Source organism: Capra hircus, chromosome 29, assembly GCF_001704415.2.
Source record: "Capra hircus breed San Clemente chromosome 29, ASM170441v1, whole genome shotgun sequence".
Classification (NCBI taxonomy): Eukaryota; Metazoa; Chordata; class Mammalia; order Artiodactyla; family Bovidae; genus Capra; species Capra hircus.
Genome location: NC_030836.1, coordinates 49,478,264 through 49,506,126, shown reverse-complemented (window position 1 = coordinate 49,506,126; position 27,863 = coordinate 49,478,264). Strand labels below are relative to the sequence as shown.

Genomic DNA, 27,863 nt, shown 5'->3' with positions numbered 1-27,863 from the left:
AAGGCCCCGGGAGGTGTCACCTTTCCCAGTGAGCCAGTGGCCCCGGCCCGGGTCCCAGACGTCAGGCATCCTCACACGTCCCTGCCTCTGGTCTCCTGGATCCTGGGCCGGCGCTGGGTGCCCCCTCCTTCCATTCCCCTCCAGACCTGGCGCTGGCCGCAGCACGCAGCTCAGTGCCACCCCATTTCACCCCCCATCCCCTCATACACACACACCATAGCTTTCATCAAGCCAGCCCTGCCCGCAAGCCCAGCACTGGCTGGGGACCCTGAGGCTGGCAGGGGCCGTGTCCCTGGAGCCTGCACATCCCAGGGCCGTGTTCTTGGGGGTCTGAGATTCACAGATGAGATACACGGGAACTATCACACCCCCAAGTTCCCCCCAGCCCTGACCCATCTAGAACTGAGGGGCATTTTACAGGTGAGTCGGGCTTCCCTTGTAGCTCAGTCGGAAAAGAATCCGCCTGCAATGCAGGAGACCAGGGTTAGATCCCTGGGTTGGGAAGATCCCCTGGAGAAGGGAATGGCAACCCACTCCAGTATCCTTGCCTGAAAGATCTCATGGACAGAGGAGCCTAGTGGGCTACAGTCCATGGGATTGCAGAGAGTTGGGCACGGCTGAGCAACTAACACTTACTTACAGGTGGGTCAGGCAGGGAGGGGACCCAAGGCTGATCCAGAACCCAGGCTGGATGGAACCTGGGCCTGTGGGCCTCCTGGGACGAGGGGAAAGTCGCAGCACACAGAGGTGGTTCGGGTGGGCTGAGGGCCGTCCGGGCGTCCCAGCTAGAGTGCGGTGGAGGGCATCACCCACCCCTGCCTGGGCCCCGCCAGCCCAGGAGCCTCGGCCCCAGGCACCCAGAGCACCAGATGGTCGTTCCTAGCTGACGCACATGTCGGGGAGACCCCTGGACGGTCATCTGGAGCTCGCGGGGGTGGGGGATGAGTGGTACGCTCTGCAGCAGGGTGGAGAGGGGGCCTCTAAAGACCTGGGGGCCCCTGGGAGGGAGGGGAAGGATGAATGTGAGACTGCAGCGTGAGAGGGCGCTGGGCTGCAGCAACGGGTTCGGCTCTGGACCGGGGACGGACGCCTGGCTGGTTCCAACCACCCGCCTGTTACAGGCCCTGGGTCACTCGTCTTCCATAGAGCCTCTGAGCCACCAGCGTGTGGCGATGGGAAGCAGGTGGGTCTCCCCTGGGGAAAGGGGTGATCCTGGGACCGCGAGAGGGTGGCGTTGGCCTCCGCAGAGCCTGGCCCAGAGCAGCAGGATCGGGGCGTAGGTCCCACTTACCGAGAAGGCCCGGTGCCTCTACTGCTCACGTGACCCTGCAACCCTGCCTGCCCCTCCCTGCCCTGTGCTGGGGTTGGAAGGAGTTGAGACACGGCTTGGCTGAGCTCAGAGAGGTCCCGGTGCTCTGATGCCCCCTCAAAGCCCAGAGATGAACATGGGTCCTTCTCCTCCAGGGGACAAAGGCGTGCACAGGGGACCCAGGCTGGGGAGACCAGGGGGTGGGGGCAGGTCTGGGCCCCAGCTCTGCCTCCGGGGGTCCTGCCCAAGCTTTACTTGGGCAAGACCAGGGAGACAGATCTGAGGGCTCAGCCCTCCCCCAGCTCCAGAGCGAGAAGGACGAACCGCAGGTCACAGGGAAGGTGATTTCTGTGCAGATGCTGGGTGCGGGACCAGCCGGACAGCTCACCAGGTCCCCAGGACACCGGGGTGATGTAGTCCTGTGGCTGAGCCCCGGGCCGCCTGCCCTCTGTGTGGCCTCATGAAGCCCTCTCCAGTGGCAGAGGCCTGTCTGGTCTGGCCAGGCCCTGTCTGGGGACTGGGGCTGGACAGGGGTCTGCAGGGGCCCAGGTGACCCTGGCGGAGGCCTGGGGGAAGGGAACACTTGTCTGCAGCCCTTGGGGTTGGATGCCATGTCCCCAGATGGCTGACAGAGCCTCGGACTCTGCTGGTCAACCTGACTTGACCTTGAGTGTCCAGGCAGGGCCTGGCCCAGGGTGACAGACCGCGGCCTGCGGGTCAGCAGGAATCACCCCTTTGTGCCCCGTGGGTCAGCCCGACGGACACCCTGTGGGCACACAGCCCTGAGATAGACAGAGGGAAGGAGGGCAAGGCGGGGCTCTGAGGGCAGTTGGGAGCGTGAATCAAACTGTCAAGCACATGCACCCCTCGAGCCCACGACGTGACTTCCGGAAATTTACTATGGGGCGTGAGATCATACAGCTGATATCTGTGCCAGGAGCCGCGCGGGCGGATTCGCTCTGCAGGCCTATTTTCAGGAGTGAAAACACCCATCGGCGGGTAGGAGGCAAGTAAACCAAGGGTGATGCAGCAGGTGCTACACACGGGCACGGGACCACGCCACGGGCACAGAAAATCACACCACGGACATGGAGACCACACCATGGAGACGGAGACGCCATGGCCACGGAGATCACGCCACGGGCACGGAAAATCACACCACGGACATGGAGACCACACCATGGAGACGGAGACGCCATGGCCACGGAGATCATGCCACAGACACGGAAATCACACCACGGGCACGGGGCCAAGCCACGGACACGGAGACCACGCCACACCACGCCACGGGCACGGAGACCACTCCACGGGCACAGGACCACGCCACGGCCACGGAGACCACACCGCAGCCACAGCGTGGAGGAGGGGCTGTGACACAGTGACTCCGGGGCAGGGTGACATAAAGTATCGACAGCCCACTTGACCTTGGTCTCGTCCGCGTCCCCGTGATGAGCAGCCACCCCATTTACTGCAGAGCACTCCCCCAGCAGAGCTGGTACCTGGCCGAAAATAAATGAGAAGCCAGAGATGCTGGGCCTGGAGCAGGGCTTGGGCGAGACAGTCTTTGCGAGGGCAGGTGGCCGAGGGTCCTACAGGAGTGTGGACTGGCCTGGGGCCCCTCCATCGGGTCCACCCGGACCCCCTCTTCAGCAGCCAACGTCCCCTAAGCTGCCCCAAGGGCACGTCCCCCACCTCCAGGCTGGAGCGGACCAGGGCCTGTTCTCCAGGTGCCCGCGGCTACGCCAGCCCCACTGAGAGGCCGTCAGCTCCTGGCACCTCCATCTGGCAGGCCAGGACTCCTCCCCCATCCCGCCCTTCACGCGCCGCGCCTCCCCTCCCCGACATCTCAGACTCTCTGCTGCAGAACCTTCTCTGTTCCTGGGGGCAGGGCGCCCACGTGGGGTCCCTGGCTTGTCCCTGCAGCCCCAGTGCCAGGGGGCGTTCAGTGTGTAGCAGGTTCTACTGATGACGTTCGCTGGGTGGGAGGGGGCATCTAACCCAGAGGGATATGTATACAGCAGGTACCCAGGAACCAGACTCAGCTGACTGAAGCTGTGACCCCTTCTCCTCCTTCGGAGCTGCTCCGAGGGGCCAAGAAGAGACTGCAGGGGCGTGGGGGGACACGGGGGACACTGCAGAGGCGGAGGCTGGGGACGCACGGCCAGGAGGCCCACGCGGGGCTCCAGCAGGTGTGGAGAAAATGGCACTGGAGTCTCTCCTGGGGGTCTCTGGGGAGGGTGGGCTCAACCCCTCCAGGAGCTCCTCGAGGTCACAGGGGTGTCTGGGGTGAGACCTTCCAGAACCTTCCCCGCTGCCTTCTGCTCTCCAGGGCCATGTGTGGACGGCCAGGGGACCTTGTCTCAGGACCCCGCCCAGAGAGCTGGACCCACTACCGCAAACGCGGGCTCTGAGGGCAGCTACAAAGGCCGGCAACGAAAGCAGGAGGAAGCTGGGGCGCCAGGCAGGAGGTGAGGACGAAGGTCTATTTTAAACCCGAGTTCAGGGAGATGAGACGCAGCCACACCCGGGGGCAGCGGTGGGGACCGCGGGGCGTCGTGGGAGCCTCGGTTACACTGACCTCCCCGCTTTGATATTTCACGTTTTCCATGCTGTCGAGTCAAAAGGGACGGCCTTAAAGCTCGGGGAGAAGTCATAAAAGCCTTGAGGTGAGAGAAGAAATACATGCAAGTTTACAGCCCCATCCTCCCCCGCAAGCTCATCCCCAGAGTTTAAAGGCTGAAAACAGGCCAGGTGCTTCTGAGGACACCAAACGGATGACACTGGTGGATCGGAGGCCGCACGCCCCCCGGGACAAGCACGGCCAGAGACACAGTGCTGTAGGTTCAGCGTCAGCGGCGATACGAGAGGGAAGAGGAGACGGGGGCGTCGCCTGGGGTCCCCAGTGTCTGGCCCCCGGTGGGCTGCAGCGTCTCGAAAGCGTGGACCCCCCAGGGCTGGGCCTCGGCCTGGCCCTCTGCAGAGCAGCCTGGGGCCTCCAGCCCCGCCCCGGGCCTTTGGGAGGCTCCAGCCTGATGACCTGGCTCCCCCAGGGGTCCAAGATGTGCCCCTGACTCACAACGGCTCCCCAAGGTCAACCATACCTCGCCAGATGCCCTGAACTGGGAAGCTGGCAGAGATTGGGAGCCAGGGTCTGGGTGCTGCCCTCAGCTCCCCAAGGTCTGGGCTGGGGGTGGTCACCCCTGGGAGACCACCAGTCCAGCGTGTCTACAGCCAGGCAGCCTGGAGAGGGCCATGACATGAGCTGGGGCAGGGGGTGCTGGCCCCCAGCCCCCCGTCACCTCCTCCCCGCCACCGTGATCACCCGCAGAACTCCGCTGGGCTGCCGTGTGGCCGGTCACCAGCTCGGAGCCCTGGCTGCCCACATAGAAGCTTCACAGCTGAACAGCATACTTGCGCCTGCTTTTACTGGGTGCCCACAGCAGCATCTCTCGGGCTCTGGGTTGTACAACCTCTGGGCCTCCTAGGAGGTGGCCCCACCACTGAGACGCGAAGCCAGGAGCTGCCTGGAGGTGACGCCGGTGGGTCAGTGGCCCGAGCCCTCAGCCGCTGCGCACACACGCCCCCGACTCCAGGGTGAAGGCCGCCCCCTTACTCCCTTCCTTCCTCTTTGGTCGTCAGAAGACCCCAGCTCTCAATGACGTGGCAACGGGCAGTCACTGCCCTGGCCAGGCACTGGGCAGCTTGGGGCACCACCAGCCTGGACACTGGGCACTGCTGTGGGTGCCCCGAGTGCCAGGCGCTGGCACACGACTGCACAAGGTCCTTGTCTCCCTTTCCTACCCTGACTGCTCACCACACACACACACACACACACACACACACACACACACAAGTAAATCAGGGACAAAGCAGTTCCCCCAGTTATGTCACCCAGCCTTGGGGTCCCAGCACCCCAAGTCTGAGCAGAAAGGCCTGCGGGACTAGAGGCGGTGCGCTCAGGGCAGCTGCGAGTCACCCTCAGGAACCAGAGTCCCCGGGCTCCAGGGAGGGGCTGGCACTTTCCCCTTCTGAGACAGCTCTTTTGAAAGAGTGTTGTTCGGTTCCCAGGGAAACACGGGTGATGCAAATACAGCTGTTCTCCCCGGGCTCACTCCCCAGGCCTGGGACCCGCTGAGAGCCTGGCAGGCCGGGCAGGGAAGAGGGGCCCTCGAGGGCAGACCAAGGTGTGTGGCGGCGGGCACGCCTGGTGTGCCCAGGTCTCAAGCTGAGCAGGACGCAGGACACAGGACGCAGGCAGCGGAGAGCCCGGAGGGGCACACGTCTCGCACGGAGGGGTCAGGTCAGTGGCCAGAGGCCAAGGACCATAGTGTCCCACCTGCAGGCACTGGCCAGCAGCCTGTGCCCAGCAAGCATGGGCACTGTGAGAGTTCACGGACACACGCTGGCCCGGAGAAGCCAGACACGCCCCCTCCCTGGTGGGGAGGTCCCCCCAGTGGTCAGGCCCGGCGCTCAGCCGGGCACCTGAGGGGTCTGTGCCTCTCTGGAGGTCCCGGTGATCTCGTCTGTATAGTAAGGCAGCCCCCTGACCCCACCTCCAGGATCGCTGGGAGGACAACACAGCTACATCTGGGATGCCACCCCATGTCCCCAGAACACCATCGCCTTCCCACCCAGCAGGCAGCCCGAGCCCAGCTCCTAACCATTGCTTCTCCAGGAGTCTCCGCAAGCTCCCGGCCCCTACCCACCGTGGCCACCCTCTCCTGGGTGCGGCGGGCTGGAGGATGGCACCCTAGGAAAGATACATGGACATCCCAAACTCACAGGCTGCAGAGGCGACCTCCTTAGGAAACAGGGTTTTTGTAGACATGACTGAGCGAAGATGAGGTAGCCCTGGAGCAGGGGCCCTGGTCCAACGACCGTGTCCTTGTAACAGGAGAACAGGACACGGAGACCCAGGAGGAGGCCAGGTGACCGCAGAGGCAGAGGCTGGAGGAGGAGCCACAAGTCTGGGGGCACCCGGGGCCCCCAGAGGTGGGGAGACGCAGGAAGAGCCCTCCTTCAGAGCCTCGGGAAGGAGCCTGTCCCGCCAGGACCCTGACTTGGGGCTTCCGCCTCTGGACCTGGGGGTCCGTTTTGGTTGCTGTAAGCCGCCCGCTTGCGGTCCTTGGTCAGGGATGCCCCAGGCTCTCACACTAGGAGCTCAAAGCTGACCTAAACGAAAAGTGAGGGTGGACTCTCCGAGGACATGCCTGAGACACCCTGCGCCCCCAGGACCCCTGCTGAGGCGGCAGGAACGGGACCTCTCCACGCAGCAGAGCACACGGACCTTGGACGGAGCTGACCCGGGCGCCTCTCCCCGTCCCCACCTGGGAGAAATCCACACCGGCCCTGCCTTGCCTGTTCCCACGAGAAGCGAGGCTGAAGGCGAGCACACCACTGCGGCCCAAACCGAGCACAGAAAGCCGGTGCTCCCTGGAGAATGGCTGCTGTCGCTGGGGAGGGTTTCCAGGCGACACAGGGATGCTGCGGTGGGGTCACCTCCCAGGCTCCGAGCAGGAGGCTCTCCATCCCACCCCGCCCACTCCTAGGGAAGAGCCGGTGCTCAGAAGCCCCTGGAATAGGCCGCTGAAGCCCCCTCTGCCTCCGGAGCCAGACCCGAAAGAGCACATCACACTTTCCTACAACGTGGGCAGACGCCGGATGCAGCTGGGTGACGCGGGGAGCGTGAGTCATCACAGGTCTCAGTGGGAAAGTGCCTCTCTCTCCAGCTCACTTTCCAGCCTCCTGACGGTGTCAAGGGAGAGAAGTCTGGGTCTTTACGCAGCTACGTCTCCACGAATCTCTCTAACTTAACAGAAGCAGGGCAGCCTCGGGCGCAAAGCTGCAGCAGACAAAACGGGGCAGGGCGACCCGCCGTACAATTTGGTGTTTCGAGCTCACTGTGTTTTTAGATTACCTGCTATTCACTACAGGTGAGGGTGATTCTCTAATTGCAGCAACAATCTAAAGTTCCTCATAGATGCACATTTACTTAAGTAAAAATAAATGAGTGGACTTAACCATGTTCTAAAACATGGTGCAAATAGATGGGGAAAAAGTAGAAATGGTAACAGATTCTATTTTCTTGGGCTCCAAAATTACTGCGGATGGTGACTGCAGCCACAAAATTAAAAGATGCTTGCTCACTGAAAGGAAAGCTATGACAAACCTAGACAGAGCATTAAAAATCAAAGACATCATTTTGCCAACAAAGGTCTGTATAGTCAAGGCTATGGTTCTTTCCAGTAGTCACGTGAGAGTTGGACCATAAGAAAGGCTGGACGCCAAAGAATTGATGTTTTCAAATTGTGATGCTGGAGGACTCTTGAGAGTCCCTTGGACAGCAAGGAGAAAAACCAGTCAACCCTAAAGGAAACCAACCCTGAATATTCATTGGAAGAACTGATGCTGAAGCTGAAGCTCCAATACTTTGACCACCTGATGCGAAGAGCCGACTCACTGGAAAAGACCCTGATGCTGGGAAAGACTGAAGGCAGGAGGAGAGGGGGGCGACAGAGGATGAGATGGCTGGATGGCATCACCGACTCAATGGACATGAGTTTGAGCAAGCTCGGGAAGATGGTAAAGGACAGGTAATCCTGGTGTAATGCAGTCCATGGGGTTGCAAAGAGTCAGACACGACTTCGCGACTGAATAACAACAAGGACCTAAGTCTCTAGGAAAAGGGTTAAATTATTTCTCATTTATACCTAAGGCTACAAGGCATTGTGTGTAAAGCATTTTAGAAAGACTTCCCTGGAACGTGGGAAGGCTTTTAAAGGTTTGACAGCAGGGGTGGCTGCTCTGGTGGGGGAAAGGCCCCCACGGCCTGAAGGAGCGGGTCCCTGGGGGGCACAGTTTCCACAGGGTTATTCCTGCCTGGCAGGCCGACTGGGGCCCAAACAGAGGCAGGATGCTCCAGACTGGACTGGGAGGTGATGAACGGCCACGTCGGGCAGAGCAGGCTCGCCAGAGATAAACAGCATGTTCTCCATGCTTTCGAGATTTAAAAATAAACTAGAAAACGACACAGTTTAAAAATAATGAACAGGTGGGAGGACAGTCATTTGCCTGTGTGTCTTCCTCCCAGCATTTGTTAAACCGCAGTTTAAGAAACAATCTGCAGCGCTGCTGGACGGCAGGGACACGAGCTGGACGGAACACGAGCTGCGGGGGCCGGAGGCGGCCCCACTTGGGAGAAGCCCCTCAAGGACCCACTCGGCGCGGAAGAAGCCTCTTTTCCCGCTGCACTGGGAGCTCTCGGTAGGAAGCCCGTAAGGCCAGACCTACCAGTGTGCCTGGGGCCACTCCCTAAAACAGTGTCTGCTACTCCCAGCTAAGGGTCTGCTCCCCTCCTGGGCTCTGCGTGGAGGTCTCCATGGGCCCCCCTTTGCATCCTCCAGCAGCCCATCAGGTCTGGTAACAGGGAGGAGCAGGGGACTCCCAGGGAAGACCCCCACCAGCACGGTAGGGAGCACGCGCTCCGCCCTCAGGACTCTACACTTGGCCGCGGGCACAGAAAGGACTGGACGAACGGCCTGGTGGCTCAGCATCTGCTTGACCACCCAGCCCGCCAGAAAGGCCACGTTTGGTTCCAGAGGGTGTCTGCTGGACTGGACAGCAGGCAGTGGGGAGGGGAAGCCCAGATGCTGAGGCTGGCGGAGGTGCTGTCTGGCAGGCAGGAGGCCAGGGAGCAGCAGGACCTGGTGGCTGCAGGCGTGCTGACCCCACAGACCCCGCGACTCGCCTCATCGGACTCCCTGACCACAGGTGGGGCTCAGACGCAGATAAGCGTGACTGGGTGTTTGTGTGAGAACCTCATATGATGTGGGCTTCTGCCTCCATCCCAAGTCCAGGCACTGGAAATGCTGGCCAAGGGCTCCCGGGCGGATATAAGACCGTCAGGATCCAAGGGAGTGAAGTCTGAAAACATTTCCAGACATTTATGGGTGGAAGAGGCTCTGATTACCGCAAAATCTTACTCCCTACAAACATTTGGGCCCCACAGGAAATAAAAATAGAAACACACCCCAGGAGGGTCATGGTCATGGCTGAACTGCATCCCCCAAAGCCCTGTGTTGGGGTCCTGACCCCCAGGACCTCAGAATGTGGCTGTATTTGGAGACAGGGTCTTCAAAAAGGCGGGTAAGGTAAAATGAGGTCACTAGGGTGGGGTCCTAATCCCACAGGACGGGGGTCCTTACAGGAAGAGGAGGTCAGGACACAGACACACTCAGAGGGACGACCCTGTGAGGACGTGGGGAGGAGACAGCCGTCTGCACGCCCAGGGGGAGGCCTCAGGAGGACCAGCCCTGCCCACCCCTGGGTCTGGGATTCCAGCCTCCAGGACTGGAGACGATGAGCGTCTGTAGTGTCCGTTACAGCAGCCAGAGCTGACTAATGTGCCCACACGAGCAGGCTTCCCTGAGATGGATGGATCAGCACCCAGCACCCTGGGAGCAGGGGCATCTCCCGGCCACACCAGGGAGTGCAGGAGAGGAAGTTTCTCTCCCAGGGTGGACGCCCAGCACAGGGACCCGAATCCTGCCGGGGACTCTTCCCAGCTGGTGGCCATAGCCCAGGGTGTCCCCCAGCTCCCAGAGGCCTGGGGCACCAGCGTCACCAATGGTCCTCTGCACCCAGGCCCCAGGAGACCAGACGACTGGGCAGCTGCCTTCCACCAGCAATCTGCTTCCACGGAACAACCGCAAGGAAATACTGTGGTCTGGGTCTTGGCCGCCATCTGTGTCCCAGGTTTGGCGTGGGGGGGAGGGGATGGTGTGTGTGTGTGTTTCAGCCTGGGCCCCTCCTTGCCCTAACCAGCTCCAGGCAGAACCTGCAGACCCTCAGCCAGACCCCACCCTCCCTGGACCCTTGCAGTCACCGGTTCAGTCTATTTTTTTCAGCTTAACTGAGGTGTGATCAGCAAATAAAACAGCGAGATATTTAAAGATCTGTACGTCATGCTGACCTGATACATGTCTCAGTGAGAGAGAATTCCTCCAGTCTAGTTAATTAGCACATCCGTCGGCTCATGTATTGGTATTTATTTTTTTCTTGGTGAGAACGGTTACGTTCCAGTCTCCCAGTGAATTTCAGTTCTACAACAGTGCTATCAACTACAGTCATCACCTTACATGTAGTTCTTGCTTTCAATTAACAGAATGCGCTGGTCACCAAGCGACCCCTCGGGGGACCCTGGCCAACATCTGTGTGTGCACTTGGGAGCCGACTGTCAGCCTGCAGCCCACGCAGAGGTGGAAGCAAGACCTCCCTCCAGAGGGATTCAAGGTGACAGGCAGTCCTGGCGGGTCTCCAAGGCCAGGAACTCTGAGGGATGGCCTAGGAAAGTGCATCTTGACCCCAGACAGCACAGTAAGCCGAGGACCTCACCCCGCCAGGAGACGCATCCCCTGCCCACCCACCGGGGCTGGGTCCCCACGCCCACCCCGTGCTCAGACCTCTGTGACTCTTCAGCGCCACCCGTGGCGGGGTGTCCTTCTCCAGGGAAAGGCTGGCTTCCCTCTACGTGTGCTGGGGTGTCCCTGGCAGCCACGTGGCCCCATTCAGCCGAGACCTCGCCCCAGGCCGATACCCCAGAGAAGCGCCTGCTTACGTGCCCCAGAAGACCTAACGTAAGACGGGATCAGATGGAACTGACCCAGGGCCTCTCGACAGAAGAGTGGGCCTATGAAAAGTGTTAGTCGCTCAGTCGTGTCCAACCCTTTAAGACCCCATGGACTGTGTAGCCCGCCAGGCTCCTCCGTTCACAGAAGTGCCCAGGCAAGAACACTGGAGTGGGTTGCTGTTCCCTTCTCCAGGGGACCCTCCTGACCCAGGGATGGAGCCCAGGTCTCCTGCACTGCAGGTGGTTCTTTATGGTCTGAGCCACCAGGGGCCTAAGTGCTCCCTTATCGATGGAAAATAAGGAAAGTGAACGGGGCACGGGCACTCAAGACCACCACGGCCAAAAGAAGCTGCAAAGGCTGCGTTTTCGGGTTTTTGCAACTTCTCCACGACTCTGGAATTACGGGAAGCAAGAAGGGCGTGAGGGCAGCGTGACTGTCAGGCGACAGCTGTCATGCAGCCAAGGGGCCTGCGCTCGTCTCTGGACTCACCCAAATACGGCAAAGGCGCGGGAGCGCGCGGGGGACGTCAGCTCGGCACCCCCGTGGGGGCACCACGGAGGTGGGGGTCAGTTCCCACACTGGAACTCTGGGCTCCCGGCCTGAAGCAAGCGGAGCCAGAGGTCAGGACCTCGACGAGGCGGGATCGGTTTTATTTTTTCACTTGTTTCTGTGTGTAAACCTTTCCCAGCCATTAATCATTAATCAGAACTGCAATCAAGGATAAGGAACGGTCCCTCCTGGCTGGCAGAGCCTCAGCCGATGCGGGCCGGGCGGCTGTGCCATCGGGGGAGGGGCCGGCTCTGTGCTTCAGAGGCGTCCTCCTCTCGTCCCCGAGGCCGGCATTGCTGCGCCCTTTTCACAGATGGGAAAACCGAGGACTCGCCCAGGCCCCCTGGCTAGTGACGTGTCCGAGCTGGGGGGGCTCTCGCCTGGTTCTTGGACCACTGAGCCCACGAAGCAACCACCGCGCAGCTCGGCATCCATGTGGTCGGACGGGAGGCTTCGGAGCCCCCACAGCAAGTCAGGAGCCCCCTCTCCAGGGCGCTGCTCACAGCAGACTCAGGGCATCTGGGTTAATGAGCTCCCGTGACCCGCCCGCCACCGCCTAAAACAAAACACCCAAACCAAACAAACAGGAGCAGCGGCTCACTGACCCGTCAGGAAACCAGTGACAGTTTCCCAGCAAGTGGGTGGAGGCGAGGGCCTGGCCCGGGGTTCTGGCCCGGAGATCAGTCCCAGCCCCAGAGGAGAAGGGACGGTCTGGACAAAGAGGTGGTGTGTCCACAACGGAACGCGGCTCAGCCACGAGAGAAGACCAACGCCTGCCGTTTGAGGCAACACGGATGGATCCCAGGGCATTATGCTTAAATGAGACAAGTCAGGCGGAGAAGGATAGATCCTGCAGGGTCCGACTCGTATGTGGAATCTAAGCAACAAACAAAACACCGGAACAAGTGAACAAGCCAAAAAGACACAGAGAAGGGCAGTGGTTGGGGGGGTGCAGGGGTGCGAAATGGGTAAGGGATCATCGGAGCCGGATGGGGTGGAGAGCACCCTGTGTGAGCACGCCGCGGAGCATACAGAGCTCAAAACACAACACACACACCCTATACACACACGAAACTGACATCCTGTTGTAGACCAGCGTCACCGCGGTTTAAAAAATGTTTACAAAATGTAATATAGCACGTGCTAAGTCGCTTCAGTCGTGTCCGACTCTGTGACTCTATGGACTGCAGCCCGCTAGGGTTCTCTGTCCATGGGATTCTCCAGGCAAAATCCTGGAGTGGGTTGCCATGCTCTCCTCCAGGGGATCTTCCCGACCCAGGGATCAAACCCACGTCTCATGACTCCTGCACCAGCAGGCGGGTTCTTTGCCGTGAGCGCCACCTGGGTGGGAAGCCACCGTTAACAGAGTGTATTTCGGGTGAAAGAGTAGCGCAGGTAAGGGGCGAGGTGGACCCATGCAGGGCCCGCGGACAAGGTGGAGGGCCGGGGCTGCGCTGCCCAGACGCCTGGTGTGTTCCCCACATGCCTGCTGGGTGCTGCCAGGCCAGCGGGAAGGGCGCTCCAGGTAGGCGGTCAGCACCTGCTAAGGCACAGAGGTGCCGATCACATCAGAGTGAGCGCCCAGCAACCTGGGAGAGCAGGGCGGGGCTGGGGGTGGGAGCTGCGCCAGGCTGAGAGGGCACTGGCCCAGCGCCAGGTGGCTGGAAGGTGCTCCTGCAGGACAGGCCTCCACTGCTGCTGGTGGGGGAGATGCCCAGCCCAGGAAGGGTCTGCATGGGAAAGAAAGCGGGACGGCGTGGCCAAGGTCCCGGCAGCAGGCCACGCACTGAAACTCCAGCTTGGCGTGTGTGTGGGGGACACCTTCCCCTCTCCCGGGGGCCTCCAGAGCTCACTACCGACTAGCAAGGATGACCCACCCTGGCCACTGAAATGGACAAGCAACCGGGCCCCGTTCCTGACTGTCCTCACCCTCCGGGCCACCCAGTGGGGCTGAATTCTGATGTTTCTGGGTCAAGGTGTCGCCTTCTGGCAACCCCAAACTCTCCCAGCCTCTCAGGACCAAGGGCTAGGCCTCTTCCCATCCCCCTCTTTTTAAAAAACTTGATAGTATACTTATCAGAATAAATGGACTGGTTAGACATCTAGGTTAAAATGGTAAAATGATTTTCATAGTTTTTAGGCACGATACACACTGTGTTTTACAATAGCATAAGTACTTGGATTTGGGATTTGGGGAAGGATAACACTCATTCAACCTTTGGGTCCTGCCCTGTGGGTCCTGCCCCGCAGGGGACCCGTCCCTAGGGCTGGGAGCTGAGTTCTAGAGGCAGCACGGAGACCTCAGAGCAGGGACCCAAGCAGAAGCAGTGTGAGTGGGCTGGAGTGGGTCAGGGCTCTTCAAAGTGGACTGCCGGCTTTGCTCCAGAAGCAGGTGGAGGACGCAGGAGGGGTACCGGGTCCCCCGAAGGGCTCATGTGGGGCGGCCCGTGTGGGCGACTGGCAAAGCCCCCTTCTCTCCTGCCCCAGGACTGCAGGGACTGCGGGCAGCAGCAGGCATCCGCTTCAGTGACACCAAGTCCTGGGTGAACCCGATGGGGTCGGGGAGAGACTTCCAACCCCAAGTCTTGTGGCATTCACACTTTTGAAAATGAGTGAACACTTTCTTCCACATAAAACCTGCTGGAACCTTCAGCTATAAAGCAGTGGGAAGGGCAGGCGCTGGGGAACCGAGCCCTCTAGACATGGGCCTCCGGACGCCCCCTCTCTCCAAGCTCCTGCCCCAGGACTCCCCGTCTAGTCAGGCAGGAATGTGGGACGCAGGATGGCAAAAATCTGGGGCCTTAAAGGAGACCTACGGATGGGGCTTCCCCGGTGCCTCAGACAGTAGAGAATCTGCTTGCAATGCGGGAGATCTGGGTTTGGTCCCTGGGTGAGAAAGATCCCCTGGAGAAGCAAATGGCCACCCACTCCAGTATTCTTGTCTGGAAAATCCCACGGACAGAGAGCCTGGCGGGCTACAGTCCATGGGGGTCAAACACGACTGAGTGACTTTCACAGATGGGGAAACTGAGGCCTGGTGGGGACATGTGGTGATCTCGCCATTTTGGGGGCGGTGGTTTCCTTGTCTCTTAAGTGGGAGCTGGATGGACCTTATGAGCCGTAGGCCCTCAAGCCCAGCTTTGCTTGGGGAGGGGAGACAGAGGCCTCAGGTGAGTGTCTGCACTCACTCAGGACATCAGGACAAAGGCCGCTTCTATGGGTCAGCTTGCACTCAGGAGATGCTAAGAACTAAAGGCCATCTAGGTGCAGGGGGCTGGAGCTCTCTGTCTGGGGGCGGGGTCCACTCCCCACCTGCACTCACCTTTGGGCTTTAAAGTGAAGCCTCAGCCCCCTCTGCCCTCCCCAGACCCTGAGGCCCTGCTGTGTGCCTGCCAGCATCACCAACACATGGCTGATGGTCACCCACCTCGTGACTTCTCTTGGGACTGCAGAGGCCCTGGGTTACACACAGGGAAATGGAGCTTTGGAGAGTAAAGAAACTGCTGGTCCCAGGGCCTGGGCTAGGAATCCCCGAACCTCTTCCTTGGCTCAGCCCCCAAATCCACCGTGATGCCTGGCGACATCTACCCCAGGCCCACCTCCCAACCCCAGGCCTGCACCAGGGCCCTGGGGGCCAGCCAGCTCAGCCCAGGCCGGGCAGGCAGACGGGCTAGCGGGGATCCAGACTCCCCTCAGGGACAGGGTTATGCAGGAGGGCCTGTCCTGTCCCTCTGGGTGGCTGAATGCTGACCCAGAGAGGGCCTCGGCCAGGGCACCGAGGATGTGGATGTAGAGGTGTCCCGAGCAGGCAGGGGCTCGTCCGTGGCCACGTCTGGCCGCACTCTCAGAGCCCTGCCCCAGATGCCACACTGGCCCTTAGGTCCCCCCTGGGAGGCAGGTGGGGGTGGGGGAAGGGGGACTCCTCCCATTCCCTGTCCTCGGGGTTGGAGTGGCGAGCCCCACAAGCTCAGGGTCCATGGGAGGATGTGCAAGGGCCCCGGACCTCTGGGTGTCCCCCCGAGGGTGAGTGAAGACTCACTGCGAACCCGCCCCACACCCAGTCCAGCAGCAAAGCCATAAGAACACGCTGAGCAAACGTGTCAATAAATAACAAGGAGGCCTGTCCCTGGGCTCTCTGACCTGGAAGGTTCCGTGCTCAAGTCTGTAGACCTCAGGGGCAGGCCTTCCCCAGCTCCGCCCTGCACGGTGACCCCTGAGTGGGGTGGGTGAGCGTCACCCTCCCGGACAGGCTAGGCAGGCCTTGTTGTCCCACGCATCCTCCGGCCCCTCCCTCTGGCCTCCTGGGGACGCGGCTCTCCCAGAAAGGGCAGGCCGGAGAGAGCCCCGAGGAGCTGCCTCTGCAGCCAGCACAGCCCCAGCGACAGACCCCCGGGAGACCCCGGCTCTGCTGTAGGGCTCCCCCACAGGCGGGCACAGATTGACCAACCACACCACCCTCCCCACGCCCTGCACAGGCCTGGCCCTTTAAGCCACCTCCCCTGTGCCGTATTCACCCCAATAGGCGGGCACATCAATACCGCCACCTGAACCCTCCCACAGCGAACGCGTCTTTGCTCAAGTGGAAGCTGCTGAAAATGGGCTCACACTGGCTGTGACCCAGCCAGCAAGGGAAGGGACAAAGTCACCGCCCCTGCCCACTGTCGGTCCTTGACCGAAAGGCTCCCTCCCTCCTGGCTCAGAGGCAGGCCCTTGGCTTGGTTCATCTCCTCTGGGCCATCGCCCCTTCTGCCTTCCTGGGGACTTGCCTACTCCTGGTCCCCATCCCCAATCCCACCCTGGCCTGGACAAAGGAAAGTGACCCATAGCTGGTCAAAACAGTCAGGCTGGCCAGCGGCCTGTGGGAGGGGGCGCCCCATAACCCCCATTCATGTGCTCGTTAACCTGTACAGTACTCCTTCACTGGGTTATGAGTGGCACTGCCCAGCTGTGGGGCCTGGACACCCTTGCAGCACCGCCCCCCCATTTCAGCCAGGGTCAGAGAGGGCCTGGGCAGCCTTGGCTCCCCTCCATTCACCCAGTAAATATCAGGCATTCCCCCCAGGTCAGCTACTCTGCACACCATACTTCCAATCCAGGAACGGCAGGACCCCTGGGAAGGGGGCAGGCTGGGTCCATCCTTCCTAGAGCAGAGGGCACAGGCCGGTCAGGTGTCCCACCTGCAAGTGCTGGTGAGGCCCACAGACCAGGAGGGAAACACAGGATGGGGTGTCCCTGGGCAAAGACGATCCTACAACTTCATTTGAGCACCTACTGTGTGCCAGGCCAGGGGTCAGAGCCCCAGGGGATACCGGCACCTACTGTGTGCCAGGCCGGGGGTCAGAGCCCTAGGGGATACCAGTACCTACTGTGTGCCAGGCCGGGGGTCAGAGCCCTAGGGGATAACAGCACCTACTGTGTGCCAGGCCAAGGGTCAGAGCCTCAGGGGATACCAGCACCTACTGTGTGCCAGACCAGGGGTCAGAGCCCCAGGGGATACTAGCACCTACTGTGTGCCAGGCCGGGGGTCAGAGCCCCAGCGGATACCAGCACTTCCTGTGTGCCAGGCTGGGGGTCAAAGGCCCAGGGTACATCACCACCTACTGTGTGCCAGGCTGGGGGTCAGAGCCCCAGGGAATACCAGTACCTACTGTGTGCCAGGCTGAGGGTCAGAGACCCAGGGGATACCAGCACCTATTGTGTGCCAGGCCAGGGGTCAGAGCCCCAGGGGATACCAGCACCTACTGTGTGCCAGGCCACGGGTCAGAGCCCCAGCGGATACCAGCACCTACTGTGTGCCAGGCCACGGGTCAGAGCCCCAGGGGATACCAGCACCTACTGTGTGCCAGGCCGGGGGTCAGAGCCCCAGCGGATACCAGCACCTACTGTGTGCCAGGCTGAGGGTCAGAGCCCCAGGGGATACCAGCACTTCCTGTGTGCCAGGCTGAGGGTCAAAGCCCCAGAGTACATCAGCACCTACTGTGTGCCAGGCTGGGGGTCAGAGCCCCAGGGTACATCAAGGCAATGAGTGAAGGATAACCCCAAATGCCTACACGTCGCCTGCCATGGGCCCGCTCTGGCCCAGCTGCTCTCTCTGTATCCATCCACTCAACTGAACTAGTGCAGGACAGAGGTGGTTTCAGAGACGACGGATCACAGTGCTGAGAAAACGAAGCCTCACACCTTGGAAGGGAGGAGCAGAGGCCAGTCTGGAGAGAGGAGTGGGTGGAGGGTGGGCTTGAGAGGTGAGCAACGTGCTGGCTCTGAGGCTTTTGCCAAGGGCCCCGTGGGTCCCTTGGGGCTGGCCAACCAGGCTCGTGTCCTGTGCCGTGGGAACAGCCTCTCACTGGCTTCATGACCCAGATAACCTTGGACATTCTCTTACAGCCCTGCGCCTTCCCAGGCGGCTCCACGTCTTGGGTGTGCAGCGCTTCTTACCTTGACGGCCGATTCCCCATCTACCTCACTGGACAAAGAACTCGAAGCCAGAGTCCTTGTGTCCCAGACCCAAGTCACATCTAAGCCCTGGCCTTCGATGGGACGTGACTTCAATCCTGACCACAGAGCAGGTGCCCACTCCCCTCAGTGTAGACACCAGGATAGGCCAACTCTACACCCACAGGCACACAGGAATCCTGGCGTGGGGCAGCTGCAACGCCGAGGACGCGTGATCCAAAGTCCAAGTCCTTTGTCCTCAACCACCACCACCGTTCCCTGGACGAGCTCTATCTGCTCACACAGCTCCCCAGCCACTGAAGGTGACGAGCCACCAAGGCCAGCCGAAGACCTGCACAGAGCTCATCCCCTGGGCTTTTCCCTCGACCCACAGGCTCACGGGGCAACCCCAGCCCCGACAGCAGCCCTCTGCTCCTCTGACGGCCTCGAGCAGCACGCCTGGCCCTCGGAGGGGCCACTCAACCCCTCTGTGCCACTCAACCCTGCCCCCACCCCCTGACGGTGCCCCCCTGGCTCCTCTCCACTCCTGAGAGCAGCCAGGCAGTTCTATCCAACCTGTGGACCACTCCCTTCAAATCCAAAAGATGGGGATCCTTTTGGCACGTGCCGTGCGCCCCTGAACAGCCCCCAGCCCCAAGGTTCGGGCCTCACCTATGTAACTCTTCCTAGCTATGGCCGCACACCTGTCCCTGCAGTGAACGGGAAGCGGGGCGGGCACGCCTCCATCACCTTGGGTGAGCTCTCATCCACCTGTGCGCCACCACACACGCGCACACTCTGGCTTGACCACAGCATCAGCGGGAAGCTAGAGTCCCCCAGACACAGCTGCTGAGAACGCCCCAAAATCTTCAAACCACTGGCCTGTCACCCAGGTTTCCTTTCCTCCTCCAAGTGCAGCATGTCAGCTGACTGTCACAGTTCAGGAAGCTTTCAGGAAGACAGATTTCAGGGGAGAAACTGACCCCTGGACCTTCTGAGCCCCGTAATGACCATCCTAGAGGGGAGGGGCTGTGGCCAGAATTCCGGAAAGAGCCGGGAACAGACCTTTGGAGACTCAGCTGATCCCTTAGCCCAACTCAGGCCAGCCTGACTCCCGGGTCCAGAAACGAGGGGCTTCTCTCCAGCGTCCAGGACGCACCGCCCACATGGGTTCACATCGGCACTGCGGCCTCCCCAGGACAGGGCCCAGGACTCACGGCAGCTGGAGGGCCTCCGCCCGGCCCATCTGCTTTGTCATCGTCTCTAAACACAGCTGCAAGACAGACCAGAGAGATGCACCTCCTGCCTGCCCTCCTGGCAGCCGGGCCCTGCCCCACATGTGTGCAGGCGGACAGTGGGACCGCAGGCCTGGAGTCCAAAGGGAGCTGTCCAGACGCCCCCAAACCGCCCACAAGGCCTGGCAAGTTCAAGGAGCGGCGCGGCCTCATACAGCCAGGGAAGTGGGTAAAAGCCATGGGCCGACCACTCTGCCTGCCATTATTGAGGTACGTACCTGGGGCGTACCTGGGGCAGGGGGAACCACAGAGGTCAGCCTGTAAAAGGCACCTCGAAGGGGCTCCTGCAGATTATCTCTGGTGCAGAGCGAGTGGCGAGTTGGAAAAACCTCCAAATGGAGAGAGAGCGAAAACCCAACCAGCTGCTTGGCCAGGGCCTGGCTCAGCCTACGGTGAGTGGGGGCAGAGGAGCCCACTTCCCCATGGCGGGGCCTGTCCACATGCCCCGGGGGCCACTCAGAACCCCGGTTCCAGGGTCTTCCACAGCAGACTGCCGAGCTGGGCGGGGGTGGGGGTGGGTGGAAGGTTGGTCCGGGCTGTCCCTGGGGGTCCCAGGGGGCAGTGGCTGCCCCAGGGCTGCCGGCACCCCGACCCCACATCCCGCCCTCCCCTGATACCCAGGCATCCTCAAGCGCACAGGACCCTCATGCAGACTCATGTCCCGGGAACAATGTCGGGAACAATGTCGGAGGCTCCGAGTCTTTCAGGGGCTCAGTGGTCTAGAGAAGGAGGAGGCTGGGGACAGCAAAGGTCCTCCCCGAGCTCAGGCAGGCTCACTGAGGACACAGACCAAGCCCAGAGCTGGGAGGCCAGACCCCGATCCAGACCCCAGGCAAAGGCAGCACGCCCCCTCCCCGAGACCCTGCCCCTTCAAGACTCCCTGGGTCTGGACTGAGCGGGGACACAGGAACGGCTCCTCCAGGCAGCCTCTTTCAAGCCCCCCAAACTGAGAGCCCGGTTACCCGCCGCGCCTCACGTTCAGCACCACCCGCCCCCCAAGCCGCCCGCGTCTGCGATCGTCCCCGCACCACCCCCGGCTCCCCAAGACAGGCCACTGTCGGGGGCTGCGGGGCTGCGCCCCCCGTCCCCCGGGTCCGCAGACTCTGGCGCGGGGCTCCCCCGACTCCGCAGCCCGCCCCCCTCCACCCGGCGGCCGGCTGGACGCTCCCGACCCTCCGGGCCGCAGCCCCTCCGGCCCCCTCCCCGCCCGCTCCCCGGCGCCTCCGCACCCTGCCGCCCCCTCCCCGCCCGCGGCGCTCCTACCGTGAGAAGCGGGGCGCGCTGGGCCGGGCCGGGCCGGGCCGGGCGCGCGGGGGCTCAGCTGGCGACTCGGCCCGGCTGCAGGAAATGCCAGAAGACTGATCCAACCGCGGGAGCGGAGGGAGGGAGCGCGGGGCGGAGGAGGGGAGGCAGGGCGGAGGGACGGAGGGCGCGGCGGCCGCAAAACCCGGGCGGGATCGCAGTGCGGAGCCGGCGCGCCTCGGACCCCCGCCCCTGCCGGGCTGCGCCCCGCTCCCCCGGCGCGCTGTGGGCTCCTTCCCTACGCCAGCCCGCCCCGCGACGGGGGTGCGGACCCTTCCGGAAAAGGGGTGCTGGCGGTGACTGGGGTCAGCCTCCAGGGTGAGGTTGTGGGAGGGCCCGTCGTGGTCACAGATGCTTGCAGACCTCCAGCCCCCGCCTCCCAGCCAGGATGTGGGGAGACCCCTCTCTTTCTGAGCCCAAGACTCTTACCGATTCTCCCCCAGGTGGAAGCCACCAGAGCACAAGAGGAACCCCAGAAATCTGAGCCCATTGTCCTTCCCCCGTGTGTGGTTAGATGGACCCTGCTTCACACCCACGTTTCTAACAGCATCTCTTTCTCAGCATATATATACATATATATATATATATATATGTATATATATATATATATATATATATATATATATTGGCCAGGAGCCCATCTTCTTGTGAATTTCCTCCTGTGTCCTTCTCATCCTTTCTGCCCTCAGAGACCGTTTTAGACCCTGAAACCTTCTTGTACACATAAGAGGCTCTAATTCTGCTAAACAACCCCAGGGGGAGTAGAGGAGGTCAGGGGTCTCCTTCAGCCCTTCCCGGGTAGCCCCGGACCTGCTGGGGTCTTCCTCTTACCCTGTCCCACAGGGGCAGACCAGCTGGAGCCGGGCCCACCCACTTCCAGACCTGGCGGACCAGGTAGGGTTTCCAAACTCTCAGTCACTCCCTTCCAAGAGGCATGACTGACCCTCGGCTGAGCCCCGGCACCCCGTGTTGCTGGAGCGTTTCCTGAGCCTGGTGGTCAGAGGGAAGCAGCTTGACTGCCTGGCGGAGCTGGGGAGCTGCCCAGAGAGGCCCCTTCAGGCCCTTTGAGTTGGAGCAGGCTCGCAGGGGAGCGGCTGCAGGACTTCCTACCAGAGCTCTGCCCCAACCAGCCAGGTGGGTGGCCTCGGACCAAACAGGCTCCCAGCCTCATTATCATGGCCACCCCATCCAGCCAGGGGTGGTTCCCCCAGGGCACCAAAGCACCGTGGGTAAAGGGGTGGGGTGTGCTGCCTCGCAGGCTGGTCTGGCCTCACCCCCAGGACGGGTCCCACCCCACCGTCACCTTGCGAGGCCTCTGGATGCAGAGCTGCTCAGACAAGATGCTCAGGGCCATGGTGGGACCCCTCCGCCTCGTCATGGGGTGGGATCTGCTCCGCACACACCGGCCGAGGAGACCAGCCTGGAGGCTCTTCCCAGCTTCTGCCTGGGGCTGGGTGCGGCTGCCGGCAGCCTGGCCAATGGCTGGTTGTCAGGGCCAACCCACAGGGAATGGGGGAAGAAAACAAAGCCGCCGTCCCCTGGGGTGGAGGTCTCAGGGGCCCGAAGTAGGGAGAGTCTCCAGTCACTGTGATGCTGGCCGCTTGAAGCCAGCTCGCGTTTGTGAAACGACACCGCTGAGGTCACAGGGGCACCTGGCCAAGTGTAGGGCAGAGAAGCCGGGGCGGGCGTAGCGGGGTGGGGGCTGGCTGCAGTGGCCGTGGGGCCGCACTGGGGGGGCTTCACATCCAGGAGCTGCTGTGCTGCTCTGCGCCTCGGTCTCCTCACCCGTCATGGGGGCCTGGACTCCGTGAGTCCCCGAGGAAGCAACAGGCCCTTCGAGTGAACCCAGATGAAGTAGCTGACGGGTCTCTGAAGAGCAGCCCCTGTTCTGAGTTTAGGACATCTCCCGTGATCTGCCTGGGAGAGGGAAGATCTCTTTAAAGGCCCCTTACAGGTACAGAGAAGGCGATGGCAGCCCACTCCAGTACTCTTGCCTGGAAAATCCCATGGACAGAGGAGCCTGGTGGGCTGCAGTCCATGGGGTCGCTGACGGTCCGACATGACTGAGCAACTTCACTTTCACTTTTCACTTTCATGCATTGGAGAAGGAAATGCCAACCCACTCCAGTGTTCTTGCCTGGAGAATCCCAGGGACGGGGGAGCCTGGTTGGCTGCCGTCTATGGGGTCGCACAGAGTCAGACACGACTGAAGCGACTTAGCAACAGCAGCAGCAGCAGGTACGGAGGAGTTCACTCTTTCTCAGGTGAATACAGTTTAAGGTTAAGACAGTTTCCATCCAGTCTTCAGCTGGGCACATTTTGCCTTCCTCCTCGAGGTGACCTTGGGTGGTGTCCGGAGACACCCTTGCTTGTCACAGCTGAGGGTGCTCCTGGACTCCAGTCAGGGGAGGCGGGGGGGCCAGCAAACGCCCATTACACCCAGGAGAGAGACCCACGGTGGGAAGAGTCCAGCCCCAAACGTCAGCCGTGCCAAGGCCGAGACACCCTGCTCTCGAGGCGGTGTGCTTGTCACCCTTGGGGTCTCTCCTTAGTTCTGGGTGGTCCACCCATGGGGGTTGCGGGAGCCCCCACGGGTCTTGCAGGTAGACCCCCACCCTGTCCCCAGTGCCATGCCAAAGGGCTCTAGATGATGACTCCAATCCTCCCCCCAGTTCTAGAAGGCAGGTCCTGACAGGCTCCAGCTTACAGGCAGGGAAACAGAGGCACAGAGCTGTCAAAAGGTCTCCAGGCTCTTGCTCCCCACAGCCTGGTCCAGAGCTGCCCCTGAGCCTCTGAGCTCCGCACCCCCCCCCCACCAAAGGAGACCACAGGCTCAGAGGGAAACCCCTGGGGGCCCCCACCCCTTCGCTTAATCGGCTGCCTCACCGGGCAGGGTAGAGCAGCCAAGACACTTAGGAACAGGGGTGTCTGACAGGGTGCCTGCCAGGTGGGCTACGGGGGGAGCCGGTTGGGCTGGCCCCCCGGAAGGGGCCTGAGCCAGGTGGGTGCCAAGTGCTTTCACACCTGCTGAGCGCCAGAGGCAGCAGTGACTGTTTCCCCATTTCCCAGGTAAGGAGAATAAGGCCCAGGTATAAGGGGTGCAGCTGGGTACCCGCCTCCTCCCTGGGCCCGGGGCGCCAGCGGAGTGGCCCATGGGATGGGCCAGGACAGGCCAACCTGGGCCCGCTCTCTCCTGCTGACCCCAGAGCAGATCCATCCCTCACATGTGGCCTGTGGACTTTGCTGGACACTCAGGGGCAGCTCAGAGCCTCTTTGCTAGGAGACCTTCAGCTCCTGAGCCTCAGTTTCCTCGCTTGTGCAGTGGGGCTGAGGTGACTCCCTCCCGAGGGGTACGTGAGGCCCCAGCGTGGTCTCCACAGCCCAGCAGGCCATCATAAGAACACCTGCGGCATCGATCGCCGGCTTGCCAGACGCTGGGCCTTCACTTTCTGGGCATGCCAGGTTGCAACCTCTCCTCTGCCTGGAGACAAGGGTTGCCATCCCCACCCTGTCGAGGCTAAGTGACCGGCTCCAGGCCAGGCAGCTGGGGAGCGGCCTGAAAGGGAATGTGTTAGTCGCTCCTGGCCTGCCAGGCTCCTCTGCCCACGGGATTCTCCAGACAAGAATGCTGGGAGTGTGTAGCCTTTCCCTTCTCCAGGGGATCTTCCCAACCCAGGGATCAAACCTGGGCCTCCTGCATTGCAGGCGGAGTCTTTACCAGCTGAGCCGCCAGGGAAGCCCCAGGAGCGGCTTAGGCAGGGCTGAACGCCGGGAGTTCTAGCTGGGGTGCGGGAAGCCAGCTGTCCGTGCCCCTCCTTGGGGCTGGGCGTGCCGAGAGGGGTCATCCTCCAGCCCCGTCCCTGGGGCCTCAGCTCCCGCGCATCCCCATGCCTGTCCCTCCCGCTCTGTCCCGGGAGACACTGTCTTCCTGAGAGGGTGTCTTCATGGGCTGAGTCACCGAGCCAGGTGTGGGGGCTGGGAGGGGCTGCTCTCCGCTCTTTCTCAGGGAAACCTGTGAAATTCAGCTGGAGAAGCTCCGCTGGGCATTCTGAGTCATGTAGGCACCGGGCCCGGGCTTCCTGGGCCGGCCTGGCCTGGATGGCTCCCTCTCCGTCTCTCTTTCCCTCTCTGTGTCTCTGTCTCTCTCTCTCACATACACACACCTGTCCTTCAGGAGGACACATTCAAACCCCAGTACGTGTTCTACCTGGAGGGACAGGAAGGTGTTATTTACCAAGACCCTCAGGGACTCCTCAGGAAGCACTGACGTGGCCTCCAGAGGCTGTGTGTAGGGTGCGCGATGCTGGATGCCGCTGGACACAGCCGTGTGCCCGCGCTCAGACCTCCCTGTGGTCACAGGGGGGAAATCTGGGCTGGCAGACTCTGCCTCTGGCCCTCCTGTGTTGACGGAGGTGGGCACTGCCGTGAGGGGGGGCGGGCACATGCCTGGGGAATGCCTGAGGTCCCCGAGCGGGACAGAGTCCACCGCACGTGTGGACAGAGAATGTCACCCGCTGTATCATCAGCAGACACGGGACGCTGCGGCCACCAGGCAGCTCGCCGCTGCAACTGTCCTGTCACCCCACGGGGACCCAGGATGGAGAAAGCAGGATCCTGGCCCCAGACAGCCGAGGTTTAATCAAAGGAACGGCTCCAGTGAGCCCAGACTCTTGCACCTTCCCGTACACAGAAAACTGCTAAATTCCTTAACTTGAGACGTCTTTTTTTTTTTTTTTTTAATTAACAGCAATCTTTTGATGTTCTGATTACTTGGTTTTTGTTACAAAACTCCTATACATCCTGGCTGCTCCCTTAACTCTTCGGAGCAGTTTCTCTGAGCAGTCTGACAGTTTGGCCCCCAGGCTTAAGTCCTTAGCACGTCTGCGTGTTCCAGTCTCGAATTCTCCTCTCCTTTATCCTATAAGCTTCCCTGGTGGCTCAGACGGTAAAGGATCGGCCTGCAATGTGGGAGAGCCAGGTTCAATCCCTGGGTCTGGAAGATCCCCTGGAGAAGGAAACAGCAACCCACTCCAGTACTCTTGCCTGAAGAATCCCATGGACAGAGGAACCTGGCGGACGACAGGCCACGTGACACAGAGTCAGACATGACTGAGCAGCTAACACCCTGCCTACTTTTGGGCTTCCCTGGAGGCTCAGTTGGCAAAGAATCTGCCTGCAACGCAGGAGACCTGGGTTCTATCCTTGGGTCTGGAAACGTCCCTTGGAGAAGGAAATGGCTACCTACTCCAGCGTTCTTGCCTAGAGAATCCAAGGACAGAGGAGTCCACGGGGTTGCAGAGAGTCGGACATGACTGAGTGACTAACACTTTAACCTATAAGGATACAGGCATTGGATTTAGGGCCTTCCGGGATAATCCAGGATTTCTTAGGGAAGTAACTTAATTACATCTGTCCAGGCCCCATGCCAAATGAAACACAGTGCTTGGACCTCCCTGGTGGACCAGTGGTTAAGTATCAGCTTGCTAGTACAGGCAACATGAGTTTGATCCCTGCTCTGGAAATGTTCCACGTGCCGTGGGACACCTAAGCATGTGTGCCCCAGCTACTGAGCCCACACCCTAGAGCCCACGCTCTGCAACAAGAGAGGCCACTGCAGCGAGAAGCCTGGGCCCCGTGACTAGAGAGTAGCCCCCCACTCACGGCAACGAGAGAGACCTCGCGCACAGCAGGGAAGACCCAGGGCAGCCAAAAAATGTTCTTAACAAAACCCCAACTCTCTGCTTTCACATCATGCTTTTTTTTTCACTCTTCACTAGCTCCTTTTCACGCTCCCCCCACCCTCACGTCCTTCCCGCTGCTGACACAGTCCTCTACTTCTGTGTGTCCCGGTCTTGAATTCTCCTCTCCTTTCTCCTGTAAGCATACAGTCATTGGATTTAGGGCCCTCCAGGATAATCCACAGAGAGGGCAATGGCAACCCACTCCAATACTCTTGCCTGGAAAATCCCACAGATGGAGGAGCCTGGTGGGCTGCAGTCCATGGGGTCGCTAAGAGTCGGATACGACTGAGCGACTTCACTTTCACGCATTGTTGAAGGAAATGGCAGCCCACTCCAGTGTTCTTGCCTGGAGAATCCCAGGGACGGCGGAGCCTGGTGGGCTGCTGTCTATGGGGTCGCACAGAGTCAGACACGACTGAAGCGACTTAGCAGCAGCAGCAACAGCAGGATAATGCAGGATTTTGTATGAAGTCCTCAATTACATCTGCAAAGAACCTTTGTGCAGGTAAGCTCACACTCACAGGCACGGGTTTGGACATGAGACCACGCTGAGACTGCTGGCCAGACTCAGCCCCGCAAGTCTGCAGGGCACCCCTCCTGGGCAGGTTTCCGCGTCTTGAAATGAAAGGTCAGCGTGGCTGGCTCCACGCTCAGCTTCCTGCGGGCGGATCCTGCCATGGGACTTTTCTTTTGCTTCTGTGGCAGCAGGCAGCAGCCCCAAGCCCTCCTCCAGACATCAGGAGGGAGGACATGCCACAGTCCTTGCGGTCCTCCCAAAGTCGGGCTGGAGAATGCCAGCTCCTCAGCCCCGGCATGGATTTGGGGGACACATCTTTGGGGAACGTGACTCACCCCTTGCAGCAGGGACCCCGGGCGTCCTGTATCTGCTTTCGCGTTGAAGACCTGCATTCTGCTTCACTGAGCCAGGCCCACGTTGGCTGAACTTCTTTCCTGTTATAAATGCTTTTGTTCTGAGTCTTCATTTGAGGACACAGCCTCAGGGTCCTGAAAGCCAGGGACTAGAGCTGATCCGGGCTTTGCCCTTTCTCGTCTCAGCCCCAAGTGAGAAGTCTGTCTTTGTTCTCAGTTACAGAGGATGGGAGGGCAGCAAGGGCTTCCCCCCCACCCCCACTGACACAGAAGCCCTGAGTCCTGGCGGGGAGCTGCCTCTGGGGCTGGTGATCTCCCGCCAGCCTGGAGCGTTCCGACATTCTGAGACGCGGGCTTCTGGCAAGCTCATGCTGGGGCTGAGGGCTGGCATCTCCAGCCCGACTTTGGGAGGACCACAAGGACTGCACACGTCCCCCCTTCTGATGTCTGGAGGAGGGCTTGGGGCTGCTTTCTGGTGCCACAGAAGCAAAAGATCTGCCTGCGGGAAGCTGTGCGTGGAGTCAGCCACGCTGACCTTTCATTTGAAGACAAGGAAACCTTCCCAGCAGGGATGCCCTGCGCACTTGCAGGGCTGGGTCTGGCCAGCGGTCTTAGGCCCTTCTCCCACTCACTGGCCACTGCCAACCAGTCCCTCTCCTATGGGCTGGGTAGGGTCAGCAGGCAGAATTCGGAGAAGCCCAGCAACATTTGTACAGGGGACCGAGGACTGGAGGTG

General features: G+C 61.1%; 1 protein-coding gene across 2 annotated transcripts in view; it reads right to left on the bottom strand.

Moving 5' to 3' along the window:
- Positions 1-20,539, bottom strand: part of OSBPL5 (oxysterol binding protein like 5) — a 69,105-nt gene extending 48,566 nt beyond the window's left edge. For both annotated transcript variants that reach the window (XM_018043331.1, XM_018043332.1), the window contains exon 1: positions 20,478-20,539. The gene's annotated coding sequence lies outside the window, so the exon portion shown is untranslated. The remainder of the gene's footprint in view (positions 1-20,477) is intronic.